Raw genomic sequence first — 15,917 nt, forward strand, 5'->3', positions numbered from 1 at the left:
TATAAATTATGGAGTCTGGACTCTTACAGTTCAGAATAATAGCTGTAGATTTGGGGAGCAGTTTCATAATACTATACTGACTCATGAAAATGGTACATTAAAGAACACATGGGAGTGGTTCAATTCAAGACTCCCAAGGCTTTTAAGAATAAAATCTGCAGGTTTCTAAAAGTTTTAAAACTTTGAAGTTAATGGTTTTTGGAGTTTAGACCAGGTTTTCTTGCCCTGCTTTTCAAATTTCAGGTATGCCGATTTCCATTCAAATCTGAACTGCCAAAAGGAGTACTCCTATTATTTTGCATCAGAACACCAACAAAATTGCTTGCAGTTGTTTCAAAGCTGGTTTGGTATCTAAAAATTTCAGCATTATTCCAGATCAGAATTGCTCAGAGTGAGCCAAATGAATGTTTTTCAGAAATACCAATATCGATTCCTTCCTGGATTTGTGGTTGCAGGAGAAAGCAGCTTAAACTAAAACCCATATAAATGTATTCAGTGTCACCACCGAGTCGGGAAAGACTTCCTGATTTCCTGTAATAGCATTTGAGCATGAGCTGACTACCAATACTATAGTCCCCCTAGGGTCACGATCATGCATAATGCTCCTTTATACCTTGTGCAGCCTAGAGATATTATTTTCCAATACTCTCATTTTTGTCAACGTTATTGCTTGCTACTTTAGTGCCAGTTGTGTTTTCAGAGTTCAAATACATTCTTCTTCATAACAGAGCAGCAGAGAGGGCTGTGTCTGCTGTAACTGATAGAGAAAGGTCTAACTAAGATGTGATAACTCAGGAGGAGAAATGACTAAAGTAATAATTTTCCATTTGCTGGAGTCCCCCTTTAAGAACAGAAGAGCCTGCTATGGCAGGCCAAAGACCCATCTAGTTTGTTCTGACATTGGCCAACCTGAGCACAACAGATTCTCTTTGTATAAATAAAAATGCTTTGGCCATCATAGGGGCTGATTTTCAAGAAGCAGCAGCTCAGGACAAACCAACAAAAATCTCATTGTTATGGATTTGCCTGGAACTTTAAGACTGAAATTACCACCAACTGTAAGCAATATTCTGTTCGGAGGGTAAAAATTTAAGCTGGAGTTGCTCTTTAATCAGGATTTACCACAACCCTTTCTATAAAAAAAATCCATAAACCTTGTTTTCCCTTCGGGAACAATAAGTTTATGCCAACTGGAATTCCAAATATATAGCACAACCAGGAAGCTTTTAACTAGACTGAAATGTTCAGCCTCGTGTAGTTGTGCAGAGCAGTAATAAAATAAAGCAACAGTAGGCAATTCCATTTCACCAAAGCCTGATAAAGTACTCCTTCACACTGTGCATGGTTAAACTATGGGGATTGTACCACATGTGATAGCAACCAACTGGGATAGCTGGTTAAATTAAAGGGGATTAGACAAATTTATGAAGGATAAGGCTATCAATAGCAACTAATCATAATGCCTATATACTACTTCCTGATCAAAGTCATCATGCCTTAGAGTAACATTTACTGGGGAACAACAGCAGCAGAGGACTAATGACTCAGGTCTTTGTGGTCTTCCCATGGGCAGCTGATTGGCTGTTGTGCAAACAATGTGAAAGCCAATTTGAAATACAGTCGTACCTCGGAAGTTGAACGGAATCCGTTCCAGAAGTCTGTTCGACTTCCAAAAAATTCAGAAACCAAGGCACAGATTCCAATTGTCTACAGGAACCTCCTGCAGCCAATCGGAACCTGCAGAACCCGCGTTGGACATTCGGGTCTCTAAGAATGTTCGCAAACCAGAACACACACTCCCATGTTTGCTGCTTTCAGAAGCCAAAATGTTTGAGTTGCAAGGTGTTCGACTTCCGAGGTACGACTGTACATTGAAATCAGTGGATTGGTTTTAATGGGTCTATTCTGTTATGACGTTGGACTAGAGGGGCTTTATGTCTGATGCAGCAAAACTTTTCTTATTGCTTCATATATTTTGTTTTGCATACATGCTGTGCTTTCCATGTAGGGAAATATTTTGTGTTTGAAATGACCTTAGTCGTCTCCCCCCCCCCCCGTCGTGGAGTCTGCTTTGTTTTATACCTGACTCGTGATTTCCAAATGCTCGGGGCTAAATTAGAGAATTTGCAGGTTCAGAACAAGCCGTTCTATCTGCTGAATCTCTGCTTGGTGATGTCTACCTGTCTGTCCCTCCCACTTCCCTCCCAGTCATATCTGTTCTCTCACCTCTGTCAAGAGTTTGAAGATGGAGAATGAGCAGCCACCCCACGGCTGAGGTAAAGAGTAAACTCTTTGGAATCTAAATCAAGAGACAGAGCAGAAATTGAAATGCCATTTTCATTCAAGTTAGGGCCTTTTGCACTTTTCATCCTAAAGCTCTTATTTGGATTTTGCTTAATGGTTCTGTTCTGTAGTGTAAATAAGACAATTTGCAATGACATTACCTTATCACAGCAGCTCTGATTAGCATATCATTTGCATACAGTGGCAGCTTTACAGAGATTGTTTATTTTAGAAGCATTCCCCCCACGTATATTTATATCTTGATTAACACATACACCGATGAAATCATAGGGTGCTGGAATTTTTTTTAATGTGCCTAACCCAGAGCATGAGAAACAGCTGTTTGGAGAGCTATGTTGCAAAATCATTACTGCTTTTCTTTCCAGCAACACTTCTTCCCTTTATTTATAATATTTCAATCCCACGTTTCAGCAAAAGGTTCCAAGGCTGCTAGCAATAAACATTTAAAATTCAACAATTAATATTCAAATTAAAATCAAAAACAGCAGTGTAAGCAGCTGACAAAAGCAAACAGAGCAAGAATCAAAGCAATCATCTGCAAACAGGCAAATTGTCTCCGCCTCTTGGTGCCAAAAAACTAGCAAACTAGGCACCAGCTGAGTAGTTTTAGGGAGAGGGTTCCACAGCTGGTATACCATAAGTCATAAGGTCCTTTCCCTAGTTATTTCATATTTGAAGGCAGCAGCTCCCAGAACAAGACTTTTTACAGGACAGTTCTATTCCAACCATCTTCACTTGCTGCATCTGTTGGCTCCTATCTGTGGGGGGAAACAAGTTTCTATTTCACCATTAGTCCACCCGACATCTTCAGAAGATTTCTGTTTGCTATCCTGTCCTAGTGTAGATGAACTCATTGTGGAGTCTGGAGAAAACAAGCCAGGGCAGGGAGCCAGACAAGTGGAGATTGTGTAGCAGTTTATCAGCTCAAGAACCTGCCTTAAAACTCTTGATTGTAGAGGACTACAGTCATACCTCGGGTTGAAGTAGCTTCAGGATGAGTATTTTTGGGTTGCGCTCCATGGCGACCTGGAAGTAACAGTAAGCTATAGTGGGGTGTGTGTGTGTGTGTGTGTGTGTGTGTGTAGGCAGGAATAGGTGCAAGGGACACTTAATTTTCTGCCAATGCTTCCCAGTGATTCAGTATTCTTATTTGTGTTAAATGAAATGAGACCTATTGTGATTTAGTAAATTAGGTGTGGGGTTGCATAGCTACCACAAATAAAACAAAAATCCAGTGTCTGTATGTTCTTGCATTTTTTGCAGTAATGGCAGCTTCTGCATGAGAACAATTGCTCATGCCCAGAAAACTTAGAATGCTCTTGTTATTTTGCAAATCTGACATTAAATCTCTGGGCATAGAAATCATGGAGTGGGGAATGAGGGAGAAGTGGTGTTGTGTTTGTTTTTAAAGAGTCAGGGCGGCATAGCTTTTAGTGCCAGACCTGGCCTGGGGAGGCCTGTTTCCGAATCCCCACTCATCCATGAATGTGTGATGTTGAGTCAGTGACAATCTCCCAGAATCACCTGCCTCCCAGGGTTGTTACGAGGACAAAAAGAGGGGAGGGGACCATGTATGTTTCCCTAAGATCCCTGGAGGGTGACTCGAATAAAATATTTCAGTCTTAAGTAAACATGTTCCTTCATGCTTTTAAAATGTGTTTGTGAAGATTTGAGACACGCAGGACCAGTCAGAACTCAAAGATCATACAGTATTTACATTCAAATCTAAAATATGGTGCTTATGAATAATAAATAGCACATAAGCAAAGTCACATGTACATAAGAGATACATGTGCATAATTCATGAATATGCAATGCACAGAAAGATGAACAATCCCCAATCCAGGTACAGTAAGGAGTGTGATATTTAACAAACGGGCTGCTTCAATTTCTGCTGTCCTTTTCAGCAGGGTGGGGGAGAGCTGGACGAATTAATGCTTCTTTATAACAACAAAGCAGTTTATTTTTGTATGTCATACTGTCACAGGAATAGCATATTTAGGGCTCCTCGAAATACCATGAGGTAATGCTCCCTGGCTTTCATGGAGGGAAGACAAAGCCAAGTGTTTCCCAATCCCCACAGGGCATGTGCTATCTCATAGCAACACAGAGACTGCTTTGTGGAGGGATGTTACTCCTTGATCAGGTAGAAGAGCCTTTGAATCTCAGTTGGGAAACACGGTGTGCCAGTCTTAAAGCTCCATCACTGATACTGGTGGGCTGCCACAAAACAGTTTAAGCTGGAAGCCGGATAAGGAGCATCACTCTCTTAAAAGTGGGCTCAGGTGATGAGTGCACTGCAGCCATAACAGCACTGCAGCCATAACAGATCACTGAGAAATAAGATGAGAGTATCAGCATGCTCAGGGGAACTCCCAAATTTGCAGAAATGCAAAAAAGAAAAAAAGGAGAGAAAAAAGAGCACCCTCCCCTCCAGTGAAAGTTGAGCAGGGTCAATTGATAGGTTGAGTGTCATTTGAAAAAGAAAATCGGAAAACTGGGAGTGAGGTCAAGATGTGTTAGAGGGCACTTCCAGGCAATCTGTTTATTGAGCATTCTCATCCTGATTTGTTTGCAGGGAGATCAGGCAAGGTTGACTATTCAGTGAGCATTACAGTGGTACCTCGGGTTACATACGCTTAAGGTTACATACGCTTCAGGTTACAGACTCTGCTAATCCAGAAATATTACCTCAGGTTAAGAACTTTGCTTCAGGATGAGAACAGAAATTGTGCTCCGGCGGCACAGCGGCAGCAGGAGGCCCCAGTAGCTTAAGTGGTGCTTCAGGTTAAGAACAGTTTCAGGTTAAGTACAGACCTCCAGAACGAATTAAGTTCTTAACCCGAGGTACCACTGTACTTGTTTATTTGCAGGGAGGTCAGATGAAATTCCATCAAAGCAAGTGTTATTCCATACTTTTCAGGGCACTTGTCACTTTCCTTACTGGAAAAAAAATATGATTTGGGGGAGGGGGGGGAACAGGTGTGCTGTGTACGGCCTCCCAATCAACTATAAATGCAGAACCTGAGTTTGCTGGCATGTGGTTGAATTTGAGGGGCTGCTCATCGAATTGGCAGATTACAGCAAACTGGGAGGGGTAGCTAATGCCATGGAATGCAGAATTGGGATTCAATATGACCTTAACAGATTGGAGAACTGGGCCCAAGCTTACATTTATCCCTATTGCCATTCATTTTGTAAGGTTCTGCACTTTTTCAAGAATAACCAGCTGCGCAACTATAAGCTGGGGAACACCTGTGAAAAGGATCTAGGGACTTTAGTAGACCACAAGTAATAGTCTCACTCTATTCTGCCTTGGACAGACAACACCTGGAGTATTGTATCCAGTTCTGGGTGCCACAATTTAAGGAGGATATTGAAAAGCTGGAACATGTGCAGAGGAGGGCAACCAAGATGATCAAGGGTCTTGCTTGTTTTCTCTTGCTCCAGAGGGTAGGACCCAAATCAATGACTTCAAGTTACAAGAAAGGGAATCTGACTAAACATCAGGGAGAACTTTCTGATACTAAGAACTGTTTGACAGTGGAATGGAGGGCCTATGGAGCACTGGCATCCACATGGTAGCTTTATTTTCCAAAGCACATCTTTTGTGACGCATAGTTGGTTGCTCATCTGCTGAAGGATCATTGTTTCACCAGTAATTTTTTTTTAACTAACTGAACAATGTCAAATGTTCTGCTAGGCTACTTTGCGCTGCTCTTTTACATCTGTCAGTCAAGGACTGTGCTTATGACAAGGCTCATGGCACTCTCAAAGAGACTCAGCTGTCAGGAGACTGGATTTCAGCCAAAGTGTTCTTCAAATGTTCTCTGTGGGTTGCAGTATCTGGCTGTATAGAATGAGGGGGCTTTGTGTGTTTGCATTCATAAGTTTGGCTGAGATGCTATGCCAGAAATATTTGTAATAAGGGTGTGTGTGTGTGTGTGTGTGTGTGTGTGTGTGTGTGTGTGTACTCTGGATTTTGGATAGTCAGCAATGTTGCTGGGCAAAATACCAAAAAAATTGTGAGTCTATCCAATAATCTCCAGAGGGAGAGACTCATCTCCTGGGTTATTTGATGACATAAAAAGTCCTGCTGAATCAGACCAAAAGCCCATCTGCACAACCCCCCTGTTCTCATAGTGGCCAACAGATATCTCTGGGTAGCCTGCAAAAAAGGATATGAAAACAACAGCACAAATACTAGCGGGGCATTCCTGTACCTAGCTGTTATTTTAAAGTTTACTGTATGATTGGCCTATTATGCCCAAATTGGAACCTGGCAAACAGACAAACAAACAAACAAAATTGCCTCTTTCAGCAAGCATTTGGAGGAGAAGAGACCTAATCAGACAAACTGATTGATTGCTGAAACTGCTGTTGCTACTAGTGATGGACATTTGGTGGTTTATTTTTATTTTGTGGGTTTTTATGGATTTTATGTATTCTTTTAATGTTATTTCATTTTGTTGTATACCACCTGTGTCATGTATAAAAAACAGTGTATTTAATTCATTCATAACAATATTTGTATACTGCAATTCCGTTAAAAACATCAAAACAGTTATACACAATAAACAATTATACATAGGGACACATGGAGGGTCTGTCATAACAAATACATTTTAAGCATGCTTAGACAGAAGTAAATCTCAATGAGTTGCTCGGACAACTGGTGCCATTGAAATGGGGTTTTGTTGTAAATTTACTGTAGTTTGAATTTTGATGTTGTATATTGATGCTTCAAGGGACGCAGGTGCCGCTGTGGGTTAAACCACAGAGCCTAGGACTTGCCGATCAGAAGGTCGGTGGTTTGAATCCCTGCAATGGGGTGAGCTCCCGTTGCTTGGTCCCTGCTCCTGCCAACCTAGCAGTTCGAAAGCACATCAAAGTGCAAGTAGATAAATAGGTACCGCTCTGGCGGGAAGGTAAACGGTGTTTCCATGCGCTGCTCTGGTTCACCAGAAGCAGCTTAGTCATGCTGGCCACATGACCCGCAAGCTGTACGCTGGCTCCCTCAGTCAATAAACAAGATGAGCGCCGCAACCCCAGAGTCGGCCATGACTGGACCTAATGGTCAGGGGTCTCTTTACCTTTTTATTGATGCTTTATATTTGCTGTACTTCTGTGCTTATTTGTTTTAGTTTTTGTACATTGTTTTGAGATTTGAATTGCTCCTAAATTTTTCTTAAAATATGGATTAATTAGTATTAAGTTTTGAATGTGGAATTTGCATTGCAATTTTTTATATTGAGTCTTTTTGTTGGGATATGTACACCACTTAGACATTCTAGCTTCTAGAATGTGTGGAGAGTAAAGGGCATCTCCCACTTTTATTCAGAAAGAAAAGTCTTTGGGGAACTTTTGCAACAGACACTGAGTGTGCAGGAGCAGTGAGATGCCTAGAGATGTAAATACTCCTGAAGAAAATACAGAGGGGTGCAGTAGTGAGGTACTTCCATCTCCATCTTGAGGAAAAGGTAATCACAGTCCATCATAATCATTGCATTCTTTCATGAGTAACCTTCTGAAAGCTGCTTGTCTGTCGTTGGTGCAACTAGAGCTAAACCTGTGTGGAGGTATGGACATGACTCTTTGGACATTCTAGCCATGCAAAAGTCATAGGTCTCTGCACACGTCCATCTGTGTGGTCAAGAGGCATGGGACGTGGGTGGCGCTGTGGTCTAAACCACTGAGCCTCTTGGGCTTGCCAATCAGAAGGTCAGCAGTTTGAATCCGCGCGGTGGGGTGAGCTCCTGTTGCTCTGTCCCAGCTCCTGCCAACCTAGCAGTTTGAAAGCATGCCAGTGCAAGTAGGTAAATAGGTACTGCTGTGGCGGGAAGGTAAACAGCATTTCTGTGTGATCTGATTTCCATCACGGTTTTCTATTGTGCCAGAAGTGGTTTAGTCATGCTGGCCACATGACCTGGAAAGCTGTATGCGGACAAACACCGGCTCCCTTGGCCTGAAAGCGAGATGTGCGCCACAACCCCATGGTTACCTTTGACTGGAATTAAGCTTCCAGGGGTCTTTACCTCTTTACCTTACCTTACACGGGTCTACCTATACAAAAGTGCTTAACCACAGCACAGCACAAAGGAAGAATGGTGAGAAGACTGGGAGCAGAAAGTGCAGGAAATACTGAGAGCTGGAGGACCACACTTGGCCCAGGACCTGAAGTCTCCCTCTCCCCACAGCCATTTCCCAGGAAAGGAAAGCTGATAGATGTTACTTCAGCAATGACACAGCTCAGTAAAAAGGGCCCCTGACCATTAGGTCCAGTCGTGGCTGACTCTGGGGTTGCGGTGCTCATCTTGCTTTATTGGCCAAGGAAGCTGGCGTACAGCTTCCGGGTCATGTGGCCAGCATGACTAAGCCACTTCTGGCGAACCAGAGCAGCGCACGGAAACGCCGTTTACCTTCCCACCGGAGCGGTACCTATTTATCTACTTGCACTTCGTCCTTTTGAACTGCTAGGTGGGCAGGAGCAGGGACCGAGCAACGGGCAGGAGCTGGGACCGAGCTCACCCCGTCGCGGGGATTCGAACCACCGACCTTCTGATCGGCAAGTCCTAGGCTCTGCAGTTTAACCCACAGCGTCACCCATGTCCCGACACAGCTCAGACTAGTGGTCTATATAGGACCCAGAGGCCCCACCCATTCTTTGCTTTTTACCTGAGCTGAGCAGGTGTTTCTGTGTGCTTCCTTTTCCTGAGTAACCACACATACAGGCTGCAGCTAGCCAGGTACTACTGAAAACCAAACCTCAGTGTGTCTGGGAAGGTGTCTGCGCCTGCAGGTTGTTCTCCCTGTTGCACCCACTCCCTTCTCCCCAGCTTGCTTGTACTTCTGTGAATTCTGTCCTCCGTTATTGATCTTCTCATTAAATAAATTCTGAAATGCTTCTAGAGCCATTGTTCTGCCTTCCTTTCCCCTCCAATTATCACGGAGAGGCAGCAAGGCCGAGGTTGTAACATTTATCAGGCCCAGCTGTGAGCAGCCTGGTGAAAATCTATGCAATAATAACTAGTCATTTGTATGCCCCAGGGCAGATAATTCAATGCAAGCTGAATAAAAGTCTGCCAGCCATGGATGGAAAAAAAAAATCAGCCCCACAATTGATTGTGTGGATCCAATTGGTTAAATGAGTTTCTGTGAAGCTAATCTAATTAGTCCCGCTGCCTTGAATGTCAACAGCCACTTGATCATGGGGTCAACCTGGAAATCCGCTATACACATGCAAGAGCAGAGATGGCTTCTACCAACCACCACCCATTCATCCTCTGGTCATGTCTCCCTCCCTGTCATAGTGCACTGGAAGCCAGGTGTCAAGATCTTGGAAGATGAAATAAGGGTGAAAGAACGAGGGACAAAATAGAATGGGATGGGAGAAGCAATGGCCGAGTCTCTCCCAGCGCGCTGGGAAACTTCGAAGGAAAAGGGTGAATCTTTTGTGTTGTAACATGGCAATCTTAGTTAAGATGGGAAAGTGATGCTGTGTAGTAGCTAAGGGACAGGGCTATGAACCAGAAAGTCCATAGTTTTGGGTAGTCTTATGCAAATCATGTTCTCCCAGTTTTGGATGATAATAACACTGCAACAAAAAAATTGCTGTAAGGCAGAGCTGGAGAACCTTTCCTTCTGTTATGGACAGCATTATCCCAGTGGTAATATGCATGGGATTAGATACCTGAGCCAGAGCTTGAGCGGGGGGCAGGGGCTAGTCAATTTTTTTTTGCTCTAGGTGACCCCTCCAGAGGGGCGCCATTGAGGCTTCCAGCCTGTGTGTATGTCTACACAAAGGCACATGGTTGGTGCCAAAAAGGGTCTGTGAAATAAAGCCTAGTTTTCACCCCCACCTGAGCCGGTGCTGGGTGGCACCACAGTCAAAAGTGCACAGGGAATCCCTTTTCTCTCTCTTTCTGTCACCTCTTTTCTTTCTGTAACTGTCCCTAATCCTTTCCCGCTGCCTCTCCACTATGTGCATGAAGTTATTTATTTCATAAAATTTATATACCCCTTGATTGCAAAAAATGCCTCCAAGCAGTTTACAAAAAGAAATTAAACCACACCTGCTATAATGAGGTTACAAGTAGATATGCACATGAAGCACTCTGAGCACTTGAAAAAAAATACTATTTCTACTAATAATAATATAAAAAAATCCACCACCCCCGCGAATAAGGGCCCTTTCATACATTACAGTATTGCTGCACAAAAAATTATCCCCCTGTAGGTAAACTGTAAGTGCAAACAGACCCTAAGTCCCACCAGACACAAACAAGACAAACTTCTAACAGAGTGCAATAAATATCAGGAAGTATATTCGCTTTAAATCTAAGTACACCAGTGCTGATGAGCTAAAGCTTTTGATACCATCGGCTGTAACATCCTTCTGGACTGTCTAGAGGAGCTGGGAGCTGGGGACACTGTTACACAGTGTGAAAGTGATGGTGGGGGATGAGTCTTCAGACCCCTGGGCTCTCAATTGTGGGGTGCCTCAGGGTTCCGTCCTCTCCCCCGTGCTTTTTAACATCTACATGAAGCCAATGGGAGAGATCATCAGGGGGTTTGGGCTGGGTGTTCATCAGTATGCAGACGATACCCAGCTCTACCTTTCAAATCAGAAACAGTGAAGGCACTGAAGGTCCTGTGTGAGTGTCTGGAGGGTAGTTGGAGGTTAGATGGTGGCTAACGGGTTGAGGTTGAATCCTGACAACACAGAAGTACTGTCCGTATATATGTGTGTGTTGTGTAGTGTACAAACAATGGCATTTATATAGCAGCTGGTGTCATTTAAATATGTTTTTATGAGCTGATTGAAGCACTTGCATTTCCCACTCTGGTTTTATGTTTCTTCAGAGCTCAAGTGATTCACATAAGGCCTCTGAGTCTTTAGCCATTTAAGAGGCAGGTACAGATGGCTTAGGAAACAATACCAAGTGTAGATTAACGCTGGGCTGGCAGTGCACTCTGCTGTCTTCAGGTACTTGGCACCGTGTCAGCATTTGTCTCTTACTATTTAAGAATGCCCATAAAACCTGAAAGCTACAACAAACATAATAAAGTCATATTCAAGGCCACATGACATTAGACTCCATTTGTAATTGTTTCCATTACAGTTAGGGCTTGAGGCGTAAAATTTGTGTCTTGACTCTGGAGCCAAAGAACCTCAAAGATAATGAAGACCTGGACATTTGGGATTGTGTTTGAGAAAGGCTGATGTTAGGAAAAGGATGTCCATGGAGAACATTGTGGTAAGGAGGAGACCAATCTGGCTAATGAAGGAGCAGTTTCTCCAATGCTTGCTTTCCTCTTCCCTCCTCAATCCTTTTTTCTTTTGTATCATGTTTATTAGGTCCTACCTCACAATTTATATTCTCTTTTAACTTCTGTACAAGGTTTAGTAAAATTTTGGGCGGTTTGGAAGTGTTAAATAACAAAAGCAGTGCAAGCTCATAGCCCATAAAGAAGAGAGGAATTCCCTCACATGAAATATAATTCTTTCTGTTAATGTTGAAATTCACCTGCAAGCTACAGCTTTGAGGCTGCAAAGTGAGTCTGCATTCAGAGAGTCACTCACACCCACACACCCCTTTGGGTACATTTAAGACTGTATTTATTATAATTAATTCTTTTACTGAAATACAGGTTGAACAGACATTAGGTACAAGAGTGCACAAGGCAGGGTTGGCTTCATTGCAACAGCAGCTCCGCTCCCCTAAAGCAGGTGTGAGGAATCGATGCCCTTCCAGATGTTGCTTTATTTACTTCTAATTCTCATCAGCTCCAGCCAGTGTGGGTGAAAGAAGATATGAGCTGAAGTACAACATCTAGAGGGCCACAGGTTCCCCATACCCAGCCTGAACGTTCCAGTTTGCAGTTTGTGAGTGCTCCTAGAGCCCTTAGGCTAGAAGTGCCTTTCATCAAGTTAGACCAGGGGTTGGCAACCTAAGGCCCATAGACCACAAGCGTCCCATGGGGTTGTTTAACCGGCCCCTGAGCTGCCTCCGAACCGAGCTGCCCACTTAGCACTGCGCTAAACTGGCACAGCACGGCGCGGAGACTAGCTTCCACGGCACTTGAAATTGTGTCTGCGCATGTGCAGACGCCGGAAATCACAGGCGTGTGCGCGATCTGACCCACGGAGGGATCTCTGCTGGAGTGAACTGGCTCAGGCGAGGTAAACCTTGCTAACCCCTTGGTTAGACTGATGTACCAACCACAGACCTATCCAGACCGAGATAGCTCTGCAACAGTTACTCATACTCTGATAATGTCCCATAATGTCCCTGTTGGATTGCTGCAATGTGTTGCATGTGTGGACTTACCTTTGGAAATAGTCTGGAAATTTCACCTGGTGGTCCAAGCAGGGCAGCAAGACTTCTATCAGGGACTGGACGGTGTGATCATAGCACACTAGTGCTTTGTCACCTGCACTGTCTCCCAGTCCATATTTGGGGCCAATTCAAAGGGCAGGCTTTGCTTTTTAAACTCTAAGCAGCTCAGATTGCCTAAACAGGGTTTCCCAAACTTCGGTCTCCAGCTGTTGTTGGACTACAACTCAGATCACCCCTAGGACCAGTGGTCAGGGATGATAGGAACTGTAGTCCAAAAACAGCTGAGTTTGGGAAACCTTGACTTAAAGGTTGCCTCCTCCTGCATGTACAGTACTTACCTAGGTCTTAATATATATATTTGGAGCTCCTCCTCTGAGTACCCCCACCAAATGGAGTACAGTAGGTGGCTAGTAGAGGGCCTTCTCAGTGGTGGCACCCTAGTTATGAAATATTCCTCACAGAGTGGCTTGCCTGACACCTATTATTTGGCCTTTCAGGTGCCTGATGAGCAGGGCCCGATTTAGGTTTGATGAGGCCCTAAGCTACTGTAGGTAATGGGGCCCTTTTTATGTCTAGCTGTCCTTTGTCAACAACAAATTGTTGCTGTTTTTTGTGTTGAATATATATATTGAATATATGCTATATGGTAGTTTATGGACCTAATAGGTATCTACTGTAAAGCCATTTGCACATAACAAAATATGTATTTTCTCAAAGTAATTGTTGAACTGAAATACAATTAAGAAGAAGTACAGTCATACCTCGGGTTGAATGTGCTTCAGGTTGAGCGCTTCTGGGTTGTGCTCCGCGGCAACCCGGAAGTAACGGAGCACGTTACTTCTGGGTTTCGTTGCTCATGCATGCGCAGACGCTCAAAATGACGTCACGCGCATGCACAGAAGCAGCAAAACGTGACCCGTGGACATGCCGTCGTGTCTTACATTCTATTCAGGATGTAAACGGGGCTCCAGAACAGATCCCGTTCGCATCCCGAGGTACCACTGTATATTAATTGTGAAATACAATATATAGAAATGAGCAAACCAGTGATATTTTAGGGAGCAGGCTAGCAGGTGAGGCCAACTACTTACATTGTAGGAGCCTACACAACACGAAACACTCTTGCTGTATGTAGGTTTTATTTTATTTGTTTTTTATCTTATATTTTGGAAATGTACATCCAGGTGTTTTTCCCTTTAATTTTTTGCCCCCCCCCCCAAGAGAGTGGGTCCCTAAGCTATAGCTTGTTCAGCTTATACGTAAATCCGGCACTGCTGCTGATGTTCCCTAATTTCCAAGTCTTCTACTGGTCTATATTTATGGATTTTTAACACCTGTCGGGTGGAATGCTGCTATTAGATTCCTTATGTTTTTGTTTCATCTTCTGCTGCTGTTTTAAGCTTATTTAAATGTTATCATTTCCCTTTTTTATGTAACTGTGTTACTTTTGTTATTGGGTGGTATATAGTAAGTAAATGAATCCATGGCTAAATCCCAACTGTTTCTTAAAGCTTTCCTAGCAACTTCCATTAGGGTCAACAAATTGGTTCCATGATCCCCTGCCCTGGAATGACTTCCAGCTATATTCTAGATGGGTTGGAGGAAAGGTCTTCTTTTTGCAGTCAATAATCTTATTAATTGATGCCCACAGTCCTCACTGAATAGCAGACTCCATTGCGCCAAAGAACAAATGTGATTACTGTCACATTCTGCATAACAGAACAGCATGGTTTGCAACATCCAGCCCCCACAACAACAAACTCACTTGATATCTCCATCTGTTTCTATTAATCTGCCTTGACACCAGCCTGAAATTAAAATAATAATGCTAAAAAATTTATTGTACATACATATCCATATTTGTCGAAGAAGATAGATATGTAAACAAAGAAGAAAACAACAACTGTGGATTAACACTTGAATGCATTTATTTTTAATGTATTTTAAAAATGTATTTTAACATATTTTTAATCTCCTGTTGGAAGCCACCCAGAGTGGCTGGGGAAACCCAGCCAGATGGGCGGGGTATAAGTAATAAATTGTTTATTTATTTATTTATTTATTTATTTCCAACTGTAAATAATGAATTCTGCTATATCAGTACAATTAGTTTTGTTTATTAGTTGTTATTTTCAGTTATGCTCAAGATTTCCCTCTTCTCTTACTTTAGAAAACTGTTTAAGCACTATTGTTATGATTCCACATTACGAACCTTCGGATTTGTTGCAGAAATAATGCGGTCTTGTGGCACCACAAAGACTAACATGTTTATTGTAACATAAGCTTTTATGGACACTAGAATAACCTTTCTTGAACAGTGGAGAACAAACCAGCTGCATCTTAATAAATATCAGCTTTTCATTTACGCCTTGCTTTGCTCCTGAATCTACTTCTGTAATAACTTCAGATTTGACTAAACAATGTAGGCTTTTCACACAGTCAGTTGTTCCCAGTGTTAGACTCGTAGGGGTAGCAGCTGACAAATACCTCGTAGATAGATGTCTGTAGGTGGAGCACCCTTTTTCCTGCTCTGTTTTTCTGATCCATTTCTGACCCATTTCTGATTGGGTCATGGGATGTGTTTGCTGTTTGGGGTTGAGACCCTGGCCCACAGTTGGAGACAGTTATGCTTCTGACTGCCAGTTGTTGCAAACCAAAGGAGAGGGGAATGCTATTGTGCTTGGGTTTTGTTTGTGGGCATCTTGTTGGTCACTGTAAGAACAGGATGCTGGACTAAATGGACCAAAGGCCTGATCCAGCAGGGCTCTTCTTTTGTTCCTAAATCTGTACTCATGGATGCTCTTTACTGATGGTTGCAATCTGACTACATGTTTTAGTTGTTGCTGTTTTAGTTAATGTATTCGTGTTGGCCATTGTAAATACCCTTCTCTACAGATGCATTGTATAGTAGGGCAGGCCTTTTAAAAAAAAGACTACCGTATTTTTTGCTCTATAAGACTCACTTTTTCCCTCCTAAAAAGTAAGGGGAAATGTGTGCGCGTCTTATGGAGCGAATGCAGGCTGCGCAGCTATCCCAGAAGCCAGAACAGCAAGAGGGATTGCTGCTTTCACTGTGCAGTGATTCCTCTTGCTGTTCTGGCTTCTGAGATTCAGAATATTTTTTCTTGTTTTCCTCCTCCAAAAACTAGGTGCGTCTTGTGGTCTGGTGCGTCTTATAGAGCGAAAAATACGGTAAGTACAGTGGTACCTCGGGTTAAAGGCACTTCAGGTTACAGACTCCGCTAACCCAGAAATACAGTCATACCTTGGGTT

The sequence above is a fragment of the Podarcis liolepis genome (assembly GCF_965112155.1).
Source record: "Podarcis liolepis genome assembly, chromosome: 3".
NCBI lineage: Eukaryota > Metazoa > Chordata > Lepidosauria > Squamata > Lacertidae > Podarcis > Podarcis liolepis.